This window comes from Bubalus kerabau, chromosome 12, assembly GCF_029407905.1.
Source record: "Bubalus kerabau isolate K-KA32 ecotype Philippines breed swamp buffalo chromosome 12, PCC_UOA_SB_1v2, whole genome shotgun sequence".
In the NCBI taxonomy this organism is placed as follows: Eukaryota; Metazoa; Chordata; class Mammalia; order Artiodactyla; family Bovidae; genus Bubalus; species Bubalus kerabau.
Genome location: NC_073635.1, coordinates 1,105,112 through 1,131,771, shown reverse-complemented (window position 1 = coordinate 1,131,771; position 26,660 = coordinate 1,105,112). Strand labels below are relative to the sequence as shown.

The following is a 26,660-nucleotide window of genomic DNA, read 5'->3' as shown; positions in this document are numbered from 1 at the left end:
AAGCCATTGAGACTTTGAAGTTATTGAATATTGCACCATAATAGCTTATCCTGACTACCATAAGTAGTATGGTATTTATTCATTAATTTATTCAGAATTAATAAATTAATATGTATAATATTTTAGACCAAAGGTAGAGCCTTTAAGTATGTCCTTTACAACAATTGCTACCATTTATTCAGTGCCAGGCACTTATATACATTATTTCTAACCTTCAGAACAACCTTGCATGGTATAAAAACTCCATTTCATAAAAGAGAAAAACAATGCTTGGAATGGTTAGTGTTTTTTCTAACATCATCCTGCTAGGAAGCTGTAGAATTAGAATTCAAACTTGGTGTATTTCTTCTCATTTTTATCATTTTTTTTTTCTGGTCTTTGTAAGTTTATTGCATTTTTATTAGTTACATCATTTTGGGATTTTTTTTTTTTTTTACAACATTTGCTTGTGAACTTTGAATTTATTCCCTACAACAAAACTTCTATTTTCTTAAGTTTCTTGCAAGATAAACAGAAATAAACTGACTTAAAGGCACAGTAGCTGGGCATTCAAGTCCCTGCTTGTTCCCCACACAAAAGCTCATGGACTAAGATACTTTTACATTTTTCTTGGCTGAAATAACTGAGAGCAGTTAAGACTTATATGCCTATAAAAGGAAAATGAATAGTTTCAAAATTGGGGTGGGATGTGTCAGATTAGAATGAATTAGGGTAGACTGGGGTTCCCCTTGTGGCTCAGGTGGTAAAGAACCTGTTTGCAATGCAGGAGATCACAGTTCCATCCCTGGATTGGGAGGATCCCCTAAAGAAGGGAATGGCCACCCGCTTCAGTATTCTTACCTGGAGAATTCCATGGATAGAGGCACCTGGCAGATAAAAGTTCAGAGGGACACAAAGAGTCAGACATGACAGAACGACTAACACATCAAACTACTGATTCTGTCTCTCCTTCTTTAACGTCTTTATTGAGATACAACTCACATGTCTTTTAATTCAATCATTTAAAATGCACAATTCAGTGGGGTGGGGTAGGGGGGGGAGTACACATGTGGCACCAACATGAAGTTAGCAGGTACTGTGATTTGTCAATACATTTTTTCTTTTTTTTTTTTAAGCAGGGAAGTCTGAGGTAGAGACCTAGAAGTTACAATTCCAAAGGCCGTTACTGTGTGTGGCCCCTCAGTGAGTGGATAGTCAGGATGACAGGTATTCTAGAGGCATTCTAGAGCACATAGCAATCGCTTATTTAGGATTCTTGAGGCTGTATCTGGATATCTTAAGTTAAATTGACTTATATAGCAAGAAAATGAATTGCCCATGGAACAAGAACTGAAAGGCAGTTTTCTAGATTTTTCTTTCTTTCTTTCTTTCTTTCTTTTTTTTTTTTGGTAATAATTTAACACTCTCATCTCCTTTGTGCTTCATCATCCTCATTTGTGTTTCTGCCCTCAGAGTGATTTTATCATGGTTACAAAGTACTGTAGTCGTTAGAGGTAACATTAAAATATATAGAAAACCATTCAAGTCTATCTGTGACCTTTCATTCATGCATGCTCAGTCACTCAATGTTGTCCAACTTTTTGCAACCTTGTGGACTGTACCCTGCCAGATTCCTCTGTCCATGGAATGCTCCAGGAAAGAATACTGGAGTGGTTGCCATTCCCTTCTCCAGGGGATCTTCCTGATCCAGGGATGAAACTTTTATTTGCTGTGTCTCCTGAATTGGCAAGTATATTCTTTACCACTGAAGCTCATGGGAAGCCATCTGTAACCTTAGATATGTTATAAAATCTCACTGAATAGGAACAGGACACATGGCCACCCTTTACATTAACTGGGGAATTGTTTCACTCTGATTGGTTCAGTTCATTCAGCATTTACCTCTGTGTTGGAGATGGAGTAAGTATCTCTTGAGAAATGAAGGGGAGAGGTGATTATTTGAACAAAGTTAAAAGACTGTTAGCCAGTATAAAAATGGGAATAAATATTGGGCAATCAACAGATGTTTTTGCTATTGTCAAAAGTAGACAAGAAGCAAAAAAAAAAAAAAAAAAAAAAAAGTCAGCAAGAAGGCAAGAGAAGTAAAAAGAAAATGGTAAATGATGAGTATAATAGTCCATTGGAGATTACTCTCAAATAAGAGCCAGAAGAAAGAATCATTTTAACTTACATTGAAAAAAGAAGTTTAGTCTCCCCCTATTTTCCTGTTTTCTCTTTTCCCTCTTGAAAACCTATGGGAAGATAAGATATTGAGAGGAAACATGGTTTATAGGAGGAATGAGAGATATCAAACCAAAGAAAAAGTAAGGAATATTCTTTAAGTTTCACTATGAAGAAAGAAGTAAGGTGGTAACTAGAAAAGTTCTCAGTCTTTCTCAGTTTTCTGATAACAAAAGTAATACATACACCTTTAAAATTCAAAGATTCCTAAAATATATGTTGTACAAAGTGATATTCTCCCAAACTACAACACAAAAATATAACTATTGAGCTATATAAATTCCTCTTATTGTGATTATGTGTATGCTTATTCATATAAATATAACCACAATCTTTGGCAACCAACTTATTTCTTATTAATATATGTTGATATCATTTTAAATTGGTACAGATGGATTCCTCTAGCTCACTTTGATAAATGAATTATGTACTTTCATTTGCTATAGCATTCATTATAAATAAAATTTTAGCTTTTACCATTTATAATATATTCAATGAAATAATTGTGTACTTATGACTAGGGCAAGTTTTCTGGAAATTAGTTTCTAGATGTAGAATTATTATTCAGAAATAACTTTTACCATTTTTAAATATACAGTCAAATATTTCTTGCTGAATATGTGTTAGGTAGTTAGAATAGGAAAAAGGAATCCAGAATGGCTGTGGCTAAAAGACAAGGAAAGGAAAAGCCCTCAAAAATAGAACAAAGGAAGGTCCAAACACCAGAGTGAGGACCTCAGGTAAAATAAAAAGCACTCCTGGCTAACCCAATTTGCATAAGGCAGGGCCAAGGGAGGAGAAAAAAAAAAAAAAAAAAACATAAAAAGAGGACCCAAAATTGGGCTGGGGGACTCTCTTCTCTTTGTGTCTTTTGGGTCAGCCTTCCCTCACACCTCGAGGATTCATTTTTCTTTGCTTTCTAAATAAAACTGAGCTGTAACAGGGAGCTGCAACACTAGTCCATCCAAGGACTGTAACACTGGTCAGTCTGTTGTTTCAAATTTTTGTTGCAATGAGACAGAACTAAGGAAATTACAAATTTCCCCTACATCTATGGTGCTGTTTCTTGGATTTAATCTGCCTGAAACAACCTCAGTGTGGCCCCCACAAGGAGGAAACCAAGCACAGCAGGAGCCCAAATCGGCGAAAGCTCCTGTGGTGGAAGCTGAACATGAAAAAAACCCAGCACAGGGGAAGTGACAAGAAGCACAGCATGCTGGAAACTGAAACAGTGAAAAACAAACTCAGCAGAAAACTCACACAGCTCAGTCTCAGATTTCAGAAGACCTTCAGTTAAGGTAGGAGGGTATCATTCCTATGCCTGGAAGGACGTAAGCCTAACAAAATTTTAATTTCTTTACAATCTCTTATTTCTTGTTTCCTCAAACCTCTCGAGAACAGGCTAGTGGCAGTAGGTGCAATTGAGGGACTCTGGAGAGGCTACTCCCCAGTGTGTCCTGAAGACCTTACTATCCTCTGCTCTAGTAGCTGTTACCCAAGCAGATGGGTGTTCTTCTGTCCTTAATCTTCTTTGTGCTAAGAATCAGGTCAATGAAAACTGTGAGCACAAGTCAGGTATTTAGCAGATTTTCTGGCAGGTTATGAAGGGGATTCCTTGGCACATTTTTCCACTGCCTTTTCCTTCTGTCCTTCAGCTCCTCTCTCCTGGGACTTGAGCCTGGCCAAAACCCATGGTGTGTGGCTTCAGGAATTAATGCAGCTCAGGCTCTGATGTCTGATTGCAAAAATTCAGTGAGAGACACAGAGATAGGTAAGAAGAGGATTTGTTCGGATTCAGAGAGAAGCACACTCCACAGGGTGTGGGCCATCACAGAGGGCAAGTGCAGTGGCCATGGAAGGTAGTGTGGCTAGTTTTCTCCAGTTGGGTGAGTTCATATGCTAATGAGTGGGAGGATCATCCCAACCATTGGGGAACCACCCACTCCTCTGTCTTTTGACAGTGACTTGGAGCTGTCCTGCCACCTCTGGGTATGTCATTAAGCTTGCAGATTGGGGATCAAGGTTTAGTTGAATTTGACTTGTCATCTTGGACCCATGATTTGACTTTAATCAGTTTATGCTATGCCCTTGGGCTATGTCATTCTTTCAAAAGTTGTGCCCTGCCCCCTTCCCTCCTTTTTCATGCTCTTTCCTGAGCCCCATCCAGACCCACAATGTTGCCTCTACAATATTCTGGAGGACAACCAGAAAATAGCTGGCCCATGGGAGGGAAACACTGTATAATATTCAATCTCTCTAGATATTCAGGCCTTCATCTTCCATGTTTCCTACAACACGTGCAACAACAGCATCTCTCAGTGGACCCACTAGGGTGGGTGACAAGCACACAATGCCTGCTAGAAGTTCATCTGTTGATGGCATCCCTTCAAAGGCAATTGAGCTTCTGGGGATAATGTTTGCCACTTTGGGAGTTAGCCCTGCAGGCCGTTAGGACCCAAACTTTTACCACCCTTCTCCTAAAGTTAGAAACACGCCCCTGGATCAAATCTCCACTCCACTTTATGGAATACCTGGTCTGTTGCCTCATATCAATTTGTTCTGAAGCAACTTACTAACTACTAAAACCAGGACCCTGCCCCCTTGTAGTCAACATTAATCCACCCCACTTATTAAGATACTCTTAATGTCCCTAACAGAGCCAGATAACCCACTCCTTTGTCATCACTTCTGTTCTTACCTCAAGTGGGACTATGACAATGAAATGTTTACCACTGGAGACACCCTAACCTGCTCTTATGCAGGAAATCTAGGAAATCACTAGATTTCCACAATGGGAGGAAATCAGTGACTTACATTCCCTTAGAGCAGTAAGAGGCTTATGGCTTATGGCTGTTCACCAGGTTCCCAGTCTCAGGGCACAGACTTGGATGGCTTTACATCATGATATCTCTTCCCATCTGTGGTGAACAAACTGGCAATGAGGTAAAATTACAACCCCTTAATTCTACTCAGCACTGATTATGCTGGAGACCTTGGGGATGCCCAACTTCAGTCTGAGGGTCCCAGGAGGTCATCCTGCCTCCATCTGCCTAGGGATCTTGTCCTCGAAAGGTTGTCATGTCTCAACCTGCTTGGGCATTCGCCAGTCCAAGGATCCCAGGAGGGCAATATGCCTCGACCTTCCCAGGGATCCAGTTCTTGGGAGGCCGACATGCCTTGACCTGCCCATGGATTCGCTCTCCAGGAGGCTGTCATGCCTCAGCTTGCCTGGGGATCTGCACCCTGACCCAGAGACGCCAGGCTCTCAGGTTGCAATAGTACTGGGTAGGATACATTTCAGAAAGACTCACCCCTAAGGAAGTCCACCCATGGAAATTGAAGAAGGCCTATTAGATTTTTCTTTTTTCTTTTCTTCCCTGTCATCACTGTCTTTCATATGGGAAATAACCCATCCGCTTCCTGGCAGATGTCCTTGAGATGTATCCTTGATAACTGGAAGCTGTTTGATCCTCTAATTCTAAGGAGAAGTCGCTTAAAATTCTTTTGTGCCACTGTGCGATATCCTCTGGGGGACAAGGAACAGTGGCCTCAGGATGGGAGTTTAAATCACAATATCATCCTGCAGCTATACTTATTCTGCAAAAGAGAAGGGAAATGGACAGAGATCCCCTATGTCCAAATTTTCTTCTGACTAAGATGTATGAAGGAACTCTGTCTTAAGTATGGGGTTGCTGCATGCCCTAAAAGTGAGCCTACTAGACAAATGGTGTTAGGCACAGACAACCAAGAGAAGGAACCCTCCTTTGAAGGCTTACCTCCCACAGCTCCTGAGTTGCCTGGTGCTCCTTCCTTGTATCCAAACGTGCCCCCATATCTGGGAACACCCCTATCACAAAAACCAACTTGAATATGTCCCTTAGTTGAAACTGGAGGAGAATTCACACCAATCCGGGTCCATAAGCCCTTCTCCCTCTTAGAAGACAGATCAAACAAGACCTGGGGAGGTATAAAGATAACCCAGACAAATATCTAGATACATTCCAACACATTACCTTGGCCTTTGACTTGACGTGGAAGGACACAATGGCCATATTTAGCCAAAATTTATCTGACCCTGAGCATACTAGGGTCTTAAAGGAAGCCCGAATGTATGCTACAGGGCTTCACATGTCAAGTGATAAAAACCCAGTAGGGGAAACTGCAGTCTCCTCCTCAGATCTTAATTGGAATTATAATGACCATGAGAACATCTAGGAAAGGGATCATTTTCTGATCTGTATGAAGGCAAGACTGAAAGTAACCCAGCAAAAAGTAATCAGCTATTCCTGGGTCCCAGCAATAACTCATGAGCCCAATGAGAACCCCATTGCCTTTCTGGAAACCCTCCAAAAGTTTACCAATTTGGACTTAGACTCTTACGATGTGCAGGTGATTTTATTTTATTTATTTTTTTTGAGGGTATTAAATATTTTGTGCAGGTGATTTTAAAGGACAATTCCTGTCCCAATGTGCATCCGACATCAAGATAAAGTTACAACAGCTGCAGCAGTGGGACCCTACTGCCTCTTTAGATGAGATGGTCCAGATAGCCACCAATACCTTTTATAACAGAAAACAGAAGAGGGAAGCCAAGGCCCAGGAAAGGGAGAAAAGGAAAGAGACAAGGCATGCCCAGATGCTGGCCACCCTCAAGGTAAGTCCTATGGAAAACCCAGAGTCCTTGAAGGATAAGGCATATGGGAAATGCCTAATCTGTAGACAGGCAGGGCATTGGGCCAAAGAGTGTCCAAACTGTGACAAGTCTCCTAAAACAGCTTGCTACAAGGGCTGCACTCTTCCCTGGGGACTCAAGAGCCTCAAGGTCAAGCACCAAGCTTTCCATCATGATGGTTCAACAGGACTGAAGTGGCCCAGTCCACCTATCACAGATAATCATCATGGGGCTGGAGCCAACAGTGCAACTGGATGAGGCCGGTAAGTTCGAAAATTTACTGGTTGACACAGGAGCTACCTACTCTGTCCTAACCTCCTGCTCCGGAGCCTTGTCCTCCCAAACCTGTACCATTTTGTGTGCTACAGGAAAAATAATTATTAAAAGATTCACCTGCGCACTTCTTTGTTGCTGGATTGGACAAATATTTTCCTACCAGTTTTTGGTGGTCGCTGAGGGTCCTACTCCCTTATTGAGAAGAGATATACTCGCTAAACTGGGGACCACCCTTGTGGTGGGAAGCTTTTCAGCCCCCAGAGTTCTACAGCTTCTGGTTACTACTGAAGAACCCATTACATCCTCTCCAAAGAGAGGAACCAAAAACTATGAGAGGGCAAAATTAACCCCCAAGTGTGGGACCAAGGGTCTCTTGGATGAGCCCACTAAGCTGAACTGGTCATCATTGCCCTCTGAGATCCCACGTGGTTTCCTAGGCGGAAACAATACCCCCTCAAAAGAGAAGCTCAGGAAGGACTACAGCCTCTAATAAATAACTTCCTTGCCTGTGGGCTATTGGTCCCCACCAATTCGCCATGTAATAAATACCCTGATACTCCTTGTAAAGAAAAGGACTGTACCCAGTGAATGGTTCAAGATCTTCAGATCATAAATGAAGCTGCAGTCCCCCTCCATCCCACAGTACCCAATCGCTATGTGATCTTGGAGGAAATCCCACCCAGTGACAAGTGGTTTACAGTCTTGAACCTCAAAGATGCATTATTTTTCATACTACTGGCTAATGAATCCCAATACAATTTTTCCTTCTAGTGGGAAGCTCCAGGAGAAAAACACCAACAGATGACTTGGACATTATTACATTAGGGGTTCAGAGATAGCCCTCACCTGTTTGGGCAGACTCTTAGAAAGGATCTCCCAGATGTGGACCTGGGACCTAATGGGAAAATATTGCAATATATAGATGACCTACTAATCTGCTCTCCAGATGAGCAAAATGCCCAACAACATGCAATTCAGGTTCTAAACTTTTTGGCAGAGAGGTGATATAAAGGCTCCTGTGCTAAGGACCTATGGTCAAGACAAAGGTCACTTACCTGGGATTTCAGATTACCCATGGGTCCAGGAGGCTGTCCTCTGATCGAGTACAAGGAATCTTTCATTTGCCCTTCCCCACGACTCAAAAACAATTGCGAATTTGCCTGGGGCTAATTGGGTATTGTAGAATTTGGATACCCAGTTATGGTCTAATTGTCCAGCCCTTATATGAAAACTTGAAGGGACAGGATGATTCAATCCCACTTAAGTGGGGAACTCCTCAAAAAAAGGCAGCGGCTACAATAAAACAAGCCTTAACTCACTTGATGTCCACGAAAGAGAAGGAAAAACCTTGGGAGTGTTAACTCAAAGGTTGGGACCTGAGCCCAGCCTATAGCTTACTTATCCAAGAGCCTCAACCCCAGTGGACAGGCTCAATCTTCCCTGCCTTCAAAATCTTGCAGCTATTGCAATCCTGATAGCAGATTCTTTAAAACTCTCTTTTGGGGGCAATCTAACGATTTTTACAAGCCACTGAAATGGCAACCCACTCCAGCATTCTTGCCTGGAAAATCCCATGGATGGAGGAGCCTAGCCGACTACAGTCCATAGGTCACAAAAAGTCGGACATGACTGAATGATTTCATTTTCACTTTCAAGTGAAACAACTCCTAAATGGGAGAGGCCATTTATGGATGTCTGATCAATCCATATCCTCAGATATCAAGTAGTGCTGATGGAAAATCCAGGCCTGACTATATCCCCTTGTGAGGTTCTTAATTGAGTCAACCTACTCTCTACTCCTGAGGGCTCTCTGCCCTTTCACTCTTGCCTAGAAACCTTGGACCACTGGACAAAATCCCAAGAGGGATTGTCAGAAGATCCTCTGAACAATCCTGAGGAAATCTGGTACACCGATGAAAGCAGCTTTGTCTTGAATGGAAAAAGAAGAGCCAGGTATGCAGAAGTCCCCAAATTTGAGACTATAGAGGCTAAACCTTTGCCATCAGGTACTTCAGCCCGATTAGCTGAGCTCATAGCCCTGACTCAAGCTTTAGAGCTGGGAAAAGGAAAAAGAGTAGCCATTTACACTGAGTCCAAGTATGCCTTTCTGGTACTATATGCACATGCTGTGATTTGGATAGAAAGAGGCCACTTGACCACTCCAGTGTCCCCAATCAATTATGGTGACCAAATTCTTAGGCTCTTGGAGGCAGTCCATCTGTCCACTAAGTTTTCACTCTCCCACTGAAATGGACACCAAAAAGGGAGCATGGAAGTGGCAGGAGGGAACCAAGCAGGTGATCAGGCAGCTAAGAGGGTAGCATTATAGAACAATGACCTAATAGGGGTTGCATCTTAGGTCCATAGACTAATTTGTCAGAAATTTCTTCATATACTGAAGATGAGACTCTTAAAGCTAAGAGTGAGGGCTTTCAAGAAGATCATATGGGGTGGTTCTAAAAGGAGGGACTCCTTTTTCTGCCTGGGAACCTCCAATGGAAGTTGGTTAACTCCTTACATGCCACCACTCATTTAGGGGAAAAGCCCTCCAAAGATTACTAGAAAGATCCTTCAGAGGAACAGACCTCCAAATGACTATAAAGCAAGTGGTCTCTTGTCCCACTTGCCAATTAAACAACCCCCAAGGAGCTCAAAGGCCCCAGCTGACCCAGCCTGTCCAAAGACGTGGGACCTACCCAGGAGAGGAGACTCCATTGTGACTGGGGACCTCAGTCTTCAGGAAAAGTAGAAAGAGTCAACCAATTCTTAAAAACAGGGATTAAAAAATAACCGAGGAGACCTCCCTGGGATGGAAGGAGGCTTTACCAATAGCTCTCCTCCACACCTGTATTGCCTCTAAGGAACAGGTTGGTTTTAGTCCTTATGAGATTCTATATAGGAGACCTTTTGTTTATGTCAATGACCTCTTCTTAGATCCAGAGGCTCAGATCTTCTGGTCTTATACCATGGCCATTGGGCAATTCCAACAGGATATACACTTGTGGGGTTGTCAACCAGGACACAAAGGATTCTAAAGGGTCACTACTATATATATATGCTCCAGGGACTCAAGTCCTAATTAAAGTCTGGAAAGATGGGTCCTCAAAGGCTCAACTCCAGCCCACATGGAAAGGCCCCTACCCTGTAATATTTTCTACCCCCACAGCAGTCAAAGTACCAGGACATGACTCATGGATTCACTTCTCAAGAGTCAAGCCATGAAAGAAAACAGAAGAGAATACTCAATACACCTGTGAGCCCCTGGGAGATCTCAGATGCCTATTCAGGAATACAAATGAGTGCCATTCTAAGCAATGCCCCCAAAATTAATTTTCTGGGGATAAGAATTCTCATGATAGCTCTAAAGAACCAACATAGCTTGGTAGAGGTTTTACTCCAAAACAGACAGTAGATAGATCTCCTGATCCCTGAACAAGGAGGGACTTGAGTCATCTTGAATGAGGTATGTTGTTTCTAGGAAAATACCTCCAGCTAAGTTAAAGAAAGCCTCACAGTCCTCAAGAAAAACGTTCAGACCCTACCAGATCTCAAAGAATGAGCTGGGGAGTTCTTGGGGTGGCTACAATCTGTCTTTGGGGATCCGGCTGCCGACGGGAAATTTGGAGTTGGCTAATGCCCCTATTGGAGAAGGAAATGACAACCCACTCCAGTATTCTTGCCTGGAAAATCCCATGGATGGGGACGCCCGGTAGGCTACAGTCCATGGGGTCACAAAGAGTCAGACACAACTGAGTGACTTCACTTTCACTTTTAATGCCCCTATACTAGTCTGTGTCATCACCATATTGATGCTGCTTGTGATTTCTCCTAGTATTATCAATTGTCTAGCCCATTTTTCTCTGCCCAGGTTAACAAGCTGCAACACACAGTGCCAGTTCAACAAGGATATATAAAACTACAACCGGCCACAGAAAATATTACTCACCCTTAGATGGACACTGCTATAAGGACTTTGAGGCCTGAGACTAGCAAGAGGGGAGGCCCAATGCCCCTCACTGTCCCAGTTCAGCAGGAAGTAGCCAGAGAGACCTCAACGCCCCTATTCCCAAAGAATTGGGCCTCCTATCTCTTGAGGGGGGAAATGTTAAGTAGTTAGAATAGGAAAAAGGAGTCCAGAATGGCGGTGGCTAAAAGACAAGGAAGGGAAATGTCTGAAAAAAAAATAGAACAAAGGAAGGTCCAAGGACCAGAGTGAGGACCTCAGGTAAACAAACAGCAGTCCTGGCTAGTCCAATTTACATAGGGCAAGCCCAGGGGGAGGAGAAAAAACATATAAAAGGAGGAGCCAAAATTGGGCTGGAGGACTCTCTTCTCTTCACATCTTTTGGGTCAGCATTCCGTCATGCCTTGAGGGTATTTTTCCTTTGCTTTCTAAATAAAACTGAGATGCAACATGGGGCTGTAACACTAGTCCTTCTGAGAGCTATAACGCTGGTCTGTCCATCATTTCAAATTTTTGTTGCGACAAAAAAGAACCAAGGAAATTACAAACTCCCCAGACATCTGGATATGACTTGAACATCTTTCAGTGTAAAGAAGTGATTCCTACTTTGTTCCTGTATTAAATCATTCCTAATATCACCAGAAAGGATGTCTCTCTTACATGAAACCTATATTTCATAATAATACATTCTTGACTCAGCACTATAAGAAAACTTGGTTGAATAGGCCTAGTTCATCATTTTTGTCCCCTTCAACAATTATCATACTAAAGACAATATAAACATTCATTGAATAGACTTCAATAAGTTAATGAGTAAAAATTAATGGAAACAAAATTATAGTGAAAAAAGACAAATTTGGGAGAAAGAGTAAATAGTATAGCTTTATCCTAATTTGATCAAAGATGTTAAAAATCATTCAATGTGTAATTCTATAGGTATAATATTTAAAAGTTTACATTTAAAATTTTATTGAAAGTGCTAAATCTGCCACAAAACTCATGTTGTAAAAATACCAAAAATGTCCTAGTTTATTTAGGAAGCAGCACTGATTTTTTATTCTAATATAGTTAAATATGGCTTAAATAAATTAAGCCATAATTAGACACAAAAATGACCTTTTACATAAAATGTATATGGATGTTAAGCACTTGAAATATGAAGTATGTGTTAAAAATTGCTTCCAGAAAATATGTTCCACTTAAAGCTGACATTCTCCCTTGATTTCTGTGACTATGGGTTTGATTACAACATGTCTTGATGAAGCTAATGAGAGGTTTAATAAAATCAACTCAGCTGAAATATGCAATCCAGAAAAATGATGTTTGTTTTCTATTCTTGACCAGGTTGACCAATGTCTGCTTCTTTCAGACTAGGATGAGATCAGTGTAGACTATTCAAAAAGCTTCACAATGAAGCTTTTTGTTTTATGCTAATAAATATACATCTTATAGATAAAGAGGAATTTATAAAAGAGGAACTTTTTATCATTTCATAAACATTTAATTGTCACAGTGAAATCAAAGTCAGCTTTGTTCAATTCCCTTAGAGAAACCTTGTCATTGAGCCAAAGGTCCAGTTGAGACAGCAAAGCGCAGTTGCCTCTTCATTCAATTACACCATTTAAACAAATGTATATAAACAAAACTGATAATGCAGTTATCCAGAAAGCATATAGAATATACAGGCACTCTTTATATTTCACATGTTTTTGCATATTACTTTGATTAAATTAACAAGAGTAGAGACAAAAGGAAAATGTGTATGTACACAGCTCAATCTAATACAACTTTAAATTGTTTGACTGTTCAATCTAGTCTATTTGCATCCACCTGTACCTCTTCAAGAGATGGAAAGAGTGAACTTCGACATTCTAGGAATCAGCGAACTAAAATGGACTGGAATGGGTGAATTTAACTCAGATGACCATTATATCTACTACTGTGGGCAGGAATCTCTCAGAAGAAATGGAGTAGCCATCACTGTCAACAAGAGAGTTTGAAATACAATACTTGGATGCAATCTCAAAAACTACAGAATGATCTCTGTTCGTTTCCAAGGCAAACCATTCAATATCACAGTAATCCAAGTCTATGCCCCAACCAGTAATGCTGAAGAAGATGAAGTTGAACGGTTCTATGAAGACCTACAAGACCTTTTAGAACTAACACACAAAAAAGATGTTCATTTCATTTTAGGGGACTGGAATGCAAAAGTAGGAAGTCAAGAAACACCTGGAGTAATAAGCAAATTTGGCCTTGGAATACGGAATGAAGCAGGACAAAGACTAATAGAGTTTTGCCAAGAAAATGCACTGGTCATAGCAAACACCCTCTTCCAACAACACAAGAGAAGACTCTACACATGGACATCACCAGATGGTCAACACTGAAATCAGATTGATTATATTATTTGCAGCCAAAGATGGAGAAGCTCTATACAGTCAACAAAAACAAAACCAGGAGCTGACTGTGGCTAAGATCATGAACTCTTTATTGACAAATTCAGACTTAAATTGAAGAAAGTAGGGAAAACCACTAGACCACTCAAGTATGACCTAAATCAAATCCCTTATGATTATACAGTGGAAGTGAGAAATAGATTTAAGGGACTAGATCTGATAGATAGAGTGCCTGATGAACTATGGACTGAGGCTCGTGACATTGTATGGGAGATAGGGATCAAGACCATCCCCATGGAAAAGTAATGCAAAAAAGCAAAATGGCTGTTTGGGGAGGCCTTACAAATAGCTGTGAAAAGAAGAGAAGAGAAAAACAAAGGAGAAAAGGAAAGATATAAACATCTGAATGCAGAGTTCCAAAGAATAGCAAAAAGAGATAAGAAAGCCTTCCTCAGCAGTCAATGCAAAGAAATAGAGGAAAACAACAGAATGGGAAAGACTAGAGATCTCTTCAAGAATATTAGAGATACCAAGGGAACATCTCATGCAAAGATGGGCTCGATAAGGGACAGAAATGGAATGGACCTAACAGAAGCAGAAGATATTAAGAGGAGATGGCAAGAATACACAGAAGAACTGTACAAAAAAGATCTTCATGACCCAGATAATCACGATGGTGTGATCACTCACCTAGAGCCAGACATCCTGGAATGTGAAGTTAAGTGGGCCTTAGAAAGCATCACTATGAACAAAGCTAGTGGAGATGATGGAATTCCAGTTGAGCTATTTCAAATCCTGAAAGATGATGCTGTGAAAGTGCTGCGCACAATATGCCAGCAAAGTTGGAAAACTCAGCAGTGGCCACAGGACTGGAAAAGGGCAGTTTTCATTCCAATCCCAAAGAAAGACAATGCCAAAGAATGCTCGAACTACCACACAATTGCACTCATCTCACACGCTAGTAAAGTAATGCTCAAAATTCTCCAAGCCAGGCTTCAGCAATATGTGAACCATGAACTTCCAGTTGTTCAAGCTGATTTTAGAAAAGGCAGAGGAACGAGAGACCAAATTGCCAACATATGCTGGATCATCGAAAAAGCCAGAGAGTTCCAGAAAAACATCTATTTCTGCTTTATTGACTATGCCAAAGCCTTTGACTATGTGGATCACAATAAAATGTAGAAAATTCTGAAAGAGATGGGAATACCAGACCACCTGACCTGCCTTTTGAGAAATTTACATTCAGGTCAGGAAGCAAGAGTTAGAACTGGACGTGGAACAACAGACTGGTTCCAAATAGGAAAAGGAGTATATCGAGGCTGTATATTGTCACCCTGCATATATAACTTACATACAGAGTACATCATGATAAATGCTGGGCTGGAAGAAGCACAAGCTGGAATCAAGATTTCTGGGAGAAATGTCAATAACCTCAGATATGCAGATGACACCACCCTTATGGCAGAAAGTAAAGAGGAACTAAAAAGCCTCTTGACGAAGGTTAAAAGGGAGAGTGAAGAAGTTGGCTTAAAGTTCAACATTCAGAAAACGAAGATCATGGCATCTGGTCCCATCACTTCATGGGAAATAGATGGGGAAACAGTGTCAGTTTTTATTTTGGGGGGCTCCAAAATCACTGCAGATGGTGAATGCAGCCATTAAATTAAAAGACGCTTACTCCTTGGAAGAAAAGTTATGACCAACCTAGATAGCATATTGAAAAGCAGAGACATTACTTTGTCAACAAAGGTCCGTCTAGTCAAGGCTATGGTTTTTCCAGTGGTCATGTATGCATGTGAGAGTTGGACTGTGAAGAAAGCTGAGCACCAAAGAATTGATGCTTTTGAACTGTGGTGTTGGAGAAGACACTTGAGAGTCCCTTGGACTGCAAGGAGATCCAACCAGTCCATTCTGATGGAGATCTGCCTTGGGATTTCTTAGGAGGGTATGATGCTGAAGCTGAAACTCCAGTGCTTTGGCCACCTCATGCGAAGAGTTGACTCACTGGAAAAGACTCTGATGCTGGGAGGTATTGGGGGCAAGAGGAGAAGTGGATGACAGAGGATGAGATGGCTGGATGGCATCACTGACTCGATGGACGTAAGTCTGAGTGAACTCCGGGAGTTGGTGATGGACAGGGAGGCCTGGCGTTCTTCGATTCATGGGGTCACAAAGAGTCGGACAAGACTGACCGACTGAACTGATCTGAAGTGAACTGTATCTTCTTCTTATGTATATGTTGCTTTTTATTCTTGTCCAAGCCAGCCTTTATTATTTGGATTTCTCTAATGCTCTTTCTTTCTTTCTTTTTCTTTCCTGTTTTTTAATTATTAAAATTAAAGCCACTAATCTGCAATTAATATGATCATTTATCCTTGTACAATCCATTCACTGTAGCTAGGCTATGACAAGCTTGCTTTGAACTACACAGTCATTTCTGTAAATTGATCTACAGAGCAAAAGATTGTTCTACAAAGAAACATTCAAATACTATTGTTGAAAAGGGGGAAGTTAATATTATGTCAAAACTACAAGTGCCAACATCATAATCTGAGAAATACTGTAATATTTATTTCCCAGGCTTATAAATTTTATTCTTTTCTGAAATTCTTACATTAAAAAGGCATATAGTTAATATAGTGAATAATGAGAAGTTCATCAAATATGGAACTCTCTCTCTATATATATTCACATAGTTTTTTTTTGTTTTAATTCACATCTTTGTAAATGAATTGGCTATTAATTACATCATAAAGTTATCCATAACATTCCTTTCTGGTATCTTTTTAGAGAGCACTTTTGATCCTTTGAGTAAAAAGAGAGAGGGAAAAAAAAAGACTAATTGAAATTTGAATAGCACTTGTTTGGGCTTCCCTGATGAGAGGGTAACAGACAGGAAGGCCAGGTCTTCAAATGGAGGAAATAGGCTGCAAATGTCAGACATATTTTAATCTCTCTCTTAAGCAGCAGTAGGAAACAAACTACTAGTGTTATATTTTTTCCCCTTCTCTATACAAATTTAAAAACAGGTTTCTGTTAAAATGTGTGTTGCCATGACAACACCTGATTCCACCTAAACTTAACTTTTCTCAAGCCTTAAGCTAACCACTGTGTTTTTCTTATGGAAATGTTTGTTCTAAGCTATGTCAATGAACTATGTATTTACCCTACACTCTGCCTTCAAGTAGACTCTGCCTAAGACTCAGAACCAACTTGACAAACCAGTATGTCTTACTCATGCAAATGTTCTCTTAAGCTATGTTAATGAGACTGTATTTGCTTGGAAACCTTCCTTTCTCCAAGATTCATGTCAATCATTTTATGGCCTGGGACAACTCTCCTTGTGCCAATGTTATCTCAAAATGCATGTTGTTGGTGAGGGGCCTCGTGCCAGTCTCTGAGTTTTGAGACATTTCCTTTCTCTAATTAGCAGACTGCTAGTAGCTATATAACATTCAGCTTAAGTCTAGCAGGGGGGCACTCTTTCTGCCCCCTTCTGATGTCTATGTCAGAAGCTTTCTCTATTTCTTTTATACTTTAATAAAACTTTATCACATAAAAGCTCTGAGCTATCAAGCCTTTTCATTGGCCCTGGATTAAATTCTTCTCCTCCAGAGGCCAAGAATCCCAACATCTTTCATGCCTCAGCAACAGCCTTTCACTGGTGACTGAGCTGGTAAAGAATCTGCCTGCAATGTGGGATACCTAGGTTCCATTCCTGGTTTGGGAAGATCCTCTGGAGAAGGGAAAAGCTACCCACTCCAGTATTATGCCCTAGAGAATTCCATGGACTGTATAGTCCATGGGGTCGCAAAGAGTCAGACATGACTGAGTGACTTTCACTTTCACTGATATTTCAACTATATTTACTACCTTTAATTAGATATTGTCTTCCTAACACACACACACACACACACACACACACACACACAACATAAATTTTTGATTAAGATACACTTTTGAATATTATTTAATCAATTAGTTATAGGAAGTTTTTTCTCTTTCTTAGTAGAATATTAAAGTATTACAAAGGACTTTCTCTTTTTTCTATTTAGTACTTATAATTACACTGAGGGGATGCAAATGATATTTTTACACACAGATTTTGAAAAGTCATATCTAGGATACTTACAAATGTGGTTGAAAAGGTAAACTAAATAAAGCATGAACCATTGATTCAGCAGTCAAATTGCTCATAAAAAGTTATGAAATATCAAGTCTTTTTAAAAATTTAATTTCAATTATCAAATAACACAATAGAAAAGCACTGGAAGACCATGTCACAAGCTTTACTTATTGAAAGTAATTCAAAGTCCATTTTGAGAACTTAATGATTTGCTTCAATTTTGAACCATTTCATTAAAAATAACATTAATTTTGTAGCTAATAAGTAAATAACACTATTAAAATTGCTTTAAATTTTCCTCCAAACTACCACCACATTTTTTAAATGTATAGTGTATGTGCTCAATGGTTCAGTTGTGTCTGACTCTTCCACCCTTTGGACTGTAGCATGCCAGGCTTCTCCGTTCATGGGATTTTCAGGCAAGAACACTGGAGTGGGTTGCCACTTTCTTCTCCCAAGCAAATAATTACACCTTGACATATAAATGAGAAAATCTGATGTTGCTGAGAAATATTTAGTGTATGGAAAGTTAAAAGCTCCCATAAAGAAAGTTAATTTTCTGAAAGATATATAAACACACACACACACACACAATTTGTGCAGGTATTTTAAGCTAGTGTGAAAACTAAAACTCTATACTTTTAATATAATTCTGTTTAGAATATGTTGAGCCAGTCCATTTCTAACCCAAAATCTCCTAACAAGACATAGTGCCCTGAAGGTGGGTGTTGCCATAGAAAAAAAAGTTACTTTGCCAACAAATTTTTACCACAATACCTTTTTCAATATTGAGAAGAGTAGCAGTAGCTAAAAAAATATCGGTGATAGCATAATGGCCACTTGGTAGAACATATATAGCAAAGGCTGCTTTTTATCTACACTCTGGTTTTACTTTCTCTAGAATACTCATCCTTTTCACCTCTCTGTCTTTTCTGCCTAAATAACATCAGTTAAGTGGGGAAACTCAGAGATATTCTTGAAAGAAAGAGAATATTTCAACTAAGAATGGGGGATGATTACTCCAGGGTCACTCCAGATTAAGGAGAAGGTATCTAAAATTTGGATATCATAACTAATGGAAAATAGCACCCCTTTTCTTTTCTAAAATTTTTGGTGATACATTACTGATGTTATCTTCTGAGTAGGAGATGTATTGTGATTTATATCCATGGACATTTTCAGCAATGGAATTATAAAGTGAAGATTATTTGTTGCTATTTTAGAAGACATATTCAAAGTTAACTTTTGGGAAAAAGTTGTCTCAAGTATTTTAAAATTCATTTTAGGTTAATTAGTAATTAAATCCTTCTTACAATTTTATGACCAAGGTTTTGCATGCAGTGAAGTGAAAGTTGCTCAGTCATGTTCAACTCTTTGCGACCTCTGGACTATACAATCCATGGAATTCTCCAGGCCAGAATACTGGAGTGGGTAGCCTTTCCCTTCTCCAGGGGATCTTCCCAACCCAGGGATTGAACCCAGGTCTCATGCATTGTAGGCAGATTCTTCACCAGCTGAGCCGCAAGGGAAGCCCAGGTTTTGCATAAACAGATAATTATTTCCCAAACACCTCATGGTGCTTTGAGAACATATTATTCAGCATAACCTGATGTAACAAAGAGACCCTAAATATCAGCGGTTTTATTAGCATATATGTTTATTTCTCACCAGGCTATATGTTCTACAGAAGTTGTCAGCTAGGCTCAATTCATTGCAGTCTTTCTGAAACCCAGGCCAGTGGAGACTTGCCCTTGACATAAGCTCTATGATTACTATAGCAGAAAGAAGGGAGAGTGTCTAACTACTCACTGGCGATTCCTTAAAGAAGTTTGTGTATTGTTTCTGCTATCATTCCACATTGCTTCCAAGAGACAGAGAAGAACACTCCTGCCATCTTTCCTGAACAGACACCAGGAAATATGTTTTACAGCATTAGTGACTACTTGTAGTGATAAGATAGGTCACAACTTGGAAGAAAGAAAATGGTGGGAACCAATAATGAGAATTCTCTTCCCTCTCAATTTAATGAAGCTAAATTTTGAGCTCTCCAAAACTTATGACTCCTCTTAGAAAAAGAAAAGGAAAATACCTATAATATGTATTCTGAAATTCCAAATCCCACATTTCCACTTAAAATGTTTTCCCTTTCCTCTACCTTTTATGTCACATTTGCCAATGTGAGTAATTTCCTTTCCCAAAATTGCTTTTATCCAAGAGCAATTAATTTGTGTTTATTGTAAAACAACTGCAGTGGGCTAAAAATTCTCTTCAGAGGATATGTATTACAGTAATGACAAGTGTTGTCTTTTGGGTTAGACTTTTGGAATTCTGTCTCCTGCCTTGCTATTTACTTGCTGTGTGAATTTGAACAAGCTGCTAGACCTTTCTATACTTCAGTATTCTTTTCCGTAAAATGAGCGAGAAAACTTCCTGCAATTTTAAGCATATGAAGTACTTGACACAGTTTACAGTATTCCTTCCATTAATGTTAGCCTTGTTGAGTTACACAACTATATTATTCAGACATCTGTTTTCATCTGATACCTTTATTAGATTCAGATCAGATCAGATCAGTCATATCTGACTCTTTGCAACCCCATGAATCGCAGCATGCCAGGCCTCCCTGTCCATCACCAACTCCCGGAGTTCACTCAGACTCACATCCATCGAGTCAGCGATGCCATCCAGCCATCTCATCCTCTGTCGTCCCCTTCTCCTCCTGCCCCCAATCCCTCCCAGACTCAGAGTCTTTTCCAATGAGTCAACTTTGCAAAACTGTTATAATCTGTTTCTAGATGTATTAAATTCAATATTTACCTAGGAACGTAATGCTCATTTTTCCAATTAGCTCATGAAATGTTAAAAAGACACATTTTGTATTTCTTTTGTAACCTTCATAAAATGATTATTTTATAAATTTAATAGATAGAACATTTTTATGGCTGGCTCAGCAGTAAATCTGCCTGCCAACACAGGAGATTCAGGAAGTGTGGATTTGATTCCTGGATTAGGAAGATTCCCTAGAGAAAGAAATGGCAACACACTCCAGTATTATTTTATAGGGGCATGTAGTTTCAATAATTGAATATGATACCTCATTAATTAATTGAGTGAATATAAATAAGAAAAAAATATGCAAAATTAGCACATTTAATTAAGGTATGTTACAAGGAATATTTTCCATATGAAGGAAGAACTACCTTAATTTTGAATAATTAACTGAAATAATTCCAAAATTTGCAAGTATATTTTAGTTAAAATGTAACTATAAATATTGAATATATTATAGGTGAATTAAAGGCATTTTGACATAATTGACATTTTGTGACTTTTGACAACTATAATATTTTTAGAAAACTCAAGATTATTCAATCAACAGCTTAACTTAATATTCATATATGTGTATTTTGTATTTTCAAAAAATTTCTTAAATTTGTAAAGACAAAATTATATAGAGTATCAAAACCCAAATCCAAGTACTAATCCATCTCACAAGGGTAAATAACACTTTAGCATATAGTTGGGGTGTAAGTTGTCCATAGAAAGAGACATTTGTGCTATTTATATATGAATAAATATGCATTTTATTGCATAATAATCAACACACACAAAAAAGGACTTCTGTACTTTCACTTGTGATTGTCATTTGTTTTGCGCTACAAATAGCTAATTTAAGTTTTCTGTGTTGAAAAACCTAAACACTGTTTAATAGTTAATTTGAAAACTAAAAATAATAAGGCATTCATTCAAATATAGATTTAAATGTATTAAATTTCAAACATTGCTGAAAATGGGCCATATATAGATTTTTTTAAATTGCAAACAGTTATATTCACAAAAGTGGAAAGATTTGTTGAGTACCTAAAATTTTAAGTAGAAGAGTTGCTGTTGCCTAAAAGATATCTTTAAATGTGATGAAATTGTTTAATTTACAAACTAAATAACAATGTGGTATATTTTTTCGAAGTAACACTGTGAGTCTCTCACAAATTTGTTATCATATATTGGCACGTGAAAATAAATATATTAAATTTAAACAATATTTCCAGTGGATAGAGATTTTCACTTATACATTTAATCATATATTATATAGATTTTTAATTATAATTCATTCCTTTGTTCACTTATCATCATTATTTTTATGTGTAATCATTAAAGCAGAAATAATGCTAACTTTCATTACATTAAATGCTAATCACTTTAATTTAGAAAAATCACTTATAATATGTTATTAAAGAGTAATTAGGTACATATTTTGAAAATATCAACATAATACTCTCTCATAGAAGTGGTATAATTTATATTATTTATAATACTTATTTTTACTCCTGTTGCAATGTAATAATGATCTTTAGGCGATTAAGAGTATAAGAAGGAAAAACCAAAGGTAAAAAACAAACAAACAAAAAAAACAAAACAAACAAAAGAGAGAGAAGAAACCTAACAACATTTTCTAAAAAAAAATTTATTACCCACAGAAAGGAAAATTATTTGTTTATAGGAGCAATTTCAAGCTTACATGCATTAACAATTTATTAATTTTCCAGGAAAATATGGTTTAGAGGACAAAACTGTCCCATACTCCATTTAATAACTTATAATTATAGTAGTTTGCCTAATATGTGTTGCACAAACACAGGAGTTATAATGATATTGAGGAGAAAGATTAATTTTTTTTTGGTTGTTTTATTTTGGAGAATGATAGAATGTTTCAGTAGTTCAGTTAAAATGTTCTCTTTTTAAAAGTTTACTTTGAAGTAGAGCCTGAAGTCAGGTAGGTTGATTCTTCCAGTTCCATTCTTCTTTCTCAAGATCGCTTTGGCTATTCGAGGTTTTTTGTATTTCCATACAAATTGTGAAATTATTTATTCTAGCTCTGTGAAGAATACTGTTGGTAGCTTGATAGGGATTGCATTGAATCTATAAATTGCTTTGGGTAGTATACTCATTTTCACTATATTGATTCTTCCAATCCATGAACATGGTATATTTCTCCATCTATTAGTGTCCTCTTTGATTTCTTTCACCAGTGTTTTATACTTTTCTATATATAGGTCTTTAGTTCCTTTAGGTAGATATATTCCTAAGTATTTTATTCTTTCCTTTGCAATGGTGAATGGAATTGTTTCCTTAATTTCTATTTCTGTTTTCTTATTATTAATGTATAGGAATGCAAGGGATTTCTGTGTGTTGATTTTATATCCTGCAACTTTACTATAGTCATTGATTAGTTCTAGTAATTTTCTGGTGGAGTCTTCAGGGTTTTTCTATGTAGAGGATCATGTCATCTGCAAATAGTGAGAGTTTTACTTCTTCTTTTCCAATTTGGATTCCTTTTATTTCTTTTTCTGCTCTGATTGCTGTGGCCAGAACTTCCAAAACTATGTTGAATAGTAATGGTGAAAGTGGGCACCCTTGTCTTGTTCCTGACTTTAGAGGAAATGCTTTCAATTTTTCACCATTGAGGATAATGTTTGCTGTGGGTTTGTCATGTATAGCTTTGATTATGTTGAGGTATGTTCCTTCTATTCCTGCTTTCTGGAGAGTCTTTATCATAAATGGATGTTGAATTTTGTCAAAGTCTTTCTCTGCATCTATTGAGATAATCATATGGTTTTTATTTTTCAATTTGTTAATATGGTGTATTACATTGATTGATTTGAGGATATTGAAGAATCCTTGCATCCCTGGGATAAAGCCCACTTGGTCATGGTGTATGATCCTCTTAATGTGTTGTTGGATTCTGGTTGCTAGAATTTTGTTAAGGATTTTTGCATCTATGTTCATCAGTGATATTGGCCTGTAGTTTTCTTTCTTTTTTTTTTGTGTGGGATCTTTGTCAGGTTTTGGTATTAGGGTGATGGTGGCCCCATAGAATGAGTTTGGAAGTTTACCTTCCTCTGCAATTTTCTGGAAGAGTTTGAGCAGGATAGGTGTTAGATCTTCTCTAAATTTTTGGTAGAATTCAGCTGTGAAGCTGTCGGACCTGGGCTTTTGTTTGCTGGAGGCTCTACTACAAAGCCACAGTTACCAAGACAGTATGGTACTGGCACAAAGACAGAAATATAGATCAATGGAACAAAATAGAAAGCCCAGAGATAAATCCACGCACATATGGACACCTTATCTTTGACAAAGGAGGCAAGAATATACAAGGGATTAAAGACAATCTCTTTAACAAGTGGTGCTGGGAAATCTGGTCAACCACTTGTAAAAGAATGAAACTAGAACACTTTCTAACACCATACACAAAAATAAACTCAAAATGGATTAAAGATCTAAACATAAGACCAGAAACTATAAAACTCCTAGAGGAGAGCATAGGCAAAACACTCTCTGACATACATCACAGCAGGATCCTCTATGACCCACCTCCCATAATACTGGAAATAAAAGCAGAAATAAACAAATGGGACCTAATTAAACTTAAAAGCTTCTGCACATCAAAGGAAACTATAAGCAAGGTGAAAAGACAGCCTTCAGAATGGGAGAAAATAATAGGAAATGAAGCAACTGACAAACAACTAATCTCAAAAATATACAAGCAACTCCTACAGCTCAACTCCAGAAAAATAAATGACCCAATCAAAAAATGGGCCAAAGAACTAAATAGACATTTCTCCAGAGAAGACATACAGATGGCTAACAAACACATGAAAAAATGTTCAACATCACTCATTATCAGAGAAATGCAAATCAAAACCACTATGAGGTACCATTTCACACCAGTCAGAATGGCTGTGATCCAAAAGTCTACAAGTAATAAATGCTGGAGAGGGTGTGGAGAAAAGGGAACCCTCTTACACTGTTGGTGGGAATGCAAACTAGTACAGCCACTATGGAGAACAGTGTGGAGATTCCTTAAAAAACTGGAAATGGAACTGCCTTATGACCCAGCAATCCCACTGCTGGGCATACACACTGAGGAAACCAGAAGGGAAAGAGACACGTGTACCCCAGTGTTCATCGCAGCACTGTTTATAATAGCCAGGACATGGAAGCAACCTAGATGTCCATCAGCAGATGAATGGATTAGAAAGCAGTGGTACATATACACAATGGAGTATTATTCAGCCATTAAAAAGAATACATTTGAATCAGTTCTAATGAGGTGGATGAAACTGGAGCCTATTATACAGAGTGAAGTAAGCCAGAAAGAAAAACACCAATACAGTATACTAACGCATATATATGGAATTTAGAAAGATAGTAACAATAAGCCTGCGTACGAGACAGCAAAAGAGACACTGATGTATAGAACAGTCTTATGGACTCTGTGGGAGAGGGAGAGGGTGGGAAGATTTGGGAGAATGGCATTGAAATATGTAAAATATCATGTATGAAACGAGTTGCCAGCCCAGGTTCGATGCATGATACTGGATGCTTGGGGCTGGTGCACTGGGACGACCCAGAGGGATGGTATGGGGAGGGAGGAGGGAGGAGGGTTCAGTATGGGGAACACATGTATACCTGTGGTGGATTCATTTTGATATTTGGCAAAACTAATACAATTATGTAAGGTTTAAAAATAAAATAAAATTAAAAAAATAAAAGTTTACTTTAACATTGCCTCTTACAGACATCTATTTCTTGTGGTTTATAAATTATTTTCTGTAGGTTTAGTAAATAAACTGTAATTTTAGTCTCTGAAAGATAGCTAGAATTTAAAATACTTTTCAATTTTAAATGTGGATTTGAATTTCTAAACAAAGAAATATAAAACCAAAAAGTTCAATTTATTTTTCTTTCTACAGAGAACTGTCACACAACGGAGCAATTATAATTCCCTTAGTATTTATGAAAATATTTATTTCATGGATATGTCAATTTGATTCTGGCATTTTATTTGCTATTTTTCTCCCTTGTTTTTTTAAAAAAAAAAAGAGTAATTTTACAACTTAAATTTTTGGACACAGAGATTTTTGCAGAGGTGCCTTGGGCACAGCAATTGATCATTATTAAATCAAGCATTGCATAAAAGTGGAAATTTATCAATGCAAAATAAGCCAGATTTCGCTACATGTTTATCTTGATTAATCTAATCAGTATCTTTGTCCTTGACCATTCAAAAGCACTTATGCTAGCTTCCAAGTTTGGGAATAAATATATAACAAAGGCGATTCTGCACATTTAAAGGTGGAAAATTATTTTCCATTAAAATGTAAAATGTAAATTGAAATGTAATTCATCCTTAGTAGCACAGCTCAATATAACCTTCCATGATGATGGAAATGCATGTCTGTTGAGCACTTGAAATTTGGATAGTACAACCAAGTAACTGATTTTTTTAATTTGATTTTAATTGACTTAAATTTTATATTGAAATAGCCACATGTGAACAGTGTCTAAGACAATACATTTTTAGAGTGCTATTATTATTCTAGATATTCAACTATTTTTTTAATGTTTTAATATTTGATCTTCACATGGAATTAGTATGGTCAATAGTTTGATCCGTTTTTAATTTTTACACAATTTAATTCTCCATACAGGAATGGTAGAAAGATTTAAGCAATAGATAATGTCTAAGTGAGATATTTCAGTTTGTCATTTTCTTGATGTGTCCAGACTTTTGTAACAATTAGGTGCAAGTGCTGGTCATCAGCAATATTAAAGCATTTAGAAGTACTTCTTGTTTAGACCACTGATTCTAGTCCAGAAACAATGTAGTGATCTCCTTCATAAAGTATTCTGTGGTAAATTCTCGACTATTCATGAATTCTGGAGGACTGACATGTCACAATTTAGTATTTAGGGTATGGCAAATCCATCCCAGGGGCAGATAGGATGGCAGGTTGTAAGCTTTTATCCATAGCATTTAAACAACTTAAATAAGGGCAATCTTGTATTCATGAATGTTGGGGTGCACTCAACAGTCCTACAATCCTTGCAATTGCCAGCCATGAGACTGAAGACTGAGTCAGTGACAGATATATCAGCTTTACCGGACAGAGAATCCTAGAAGCAAAAATCTTAGAGTGACACCTCACCATGTAAGGCCAA

The 26,660-nt window shown here is 38.2% G+C and overlaps 1 long non-coding RNA gene across 1 annotated transcript in view; it reads left to right on the top strand.

Annotated features, from left to right (window-relative positions):
- LOC129624063 (uncharacterized) overlaps positions 1–6,868 on the top strand; it is a 32,520-nt gene extending 25,652 nt beyond the window's left edge. Inside the window, exon 3 of the long non-coding RNA XR_008700718.1 lies at positions 6,660–6,868. This is a non-coding gene — a long non-coding RNA (uncharacterized LOC129624063). The remainder of the gene's footprint in view (positions 1–6,659) is intronic.
- Positions 6,869–26,660: the final 19,792 nt, after the last annotated feature.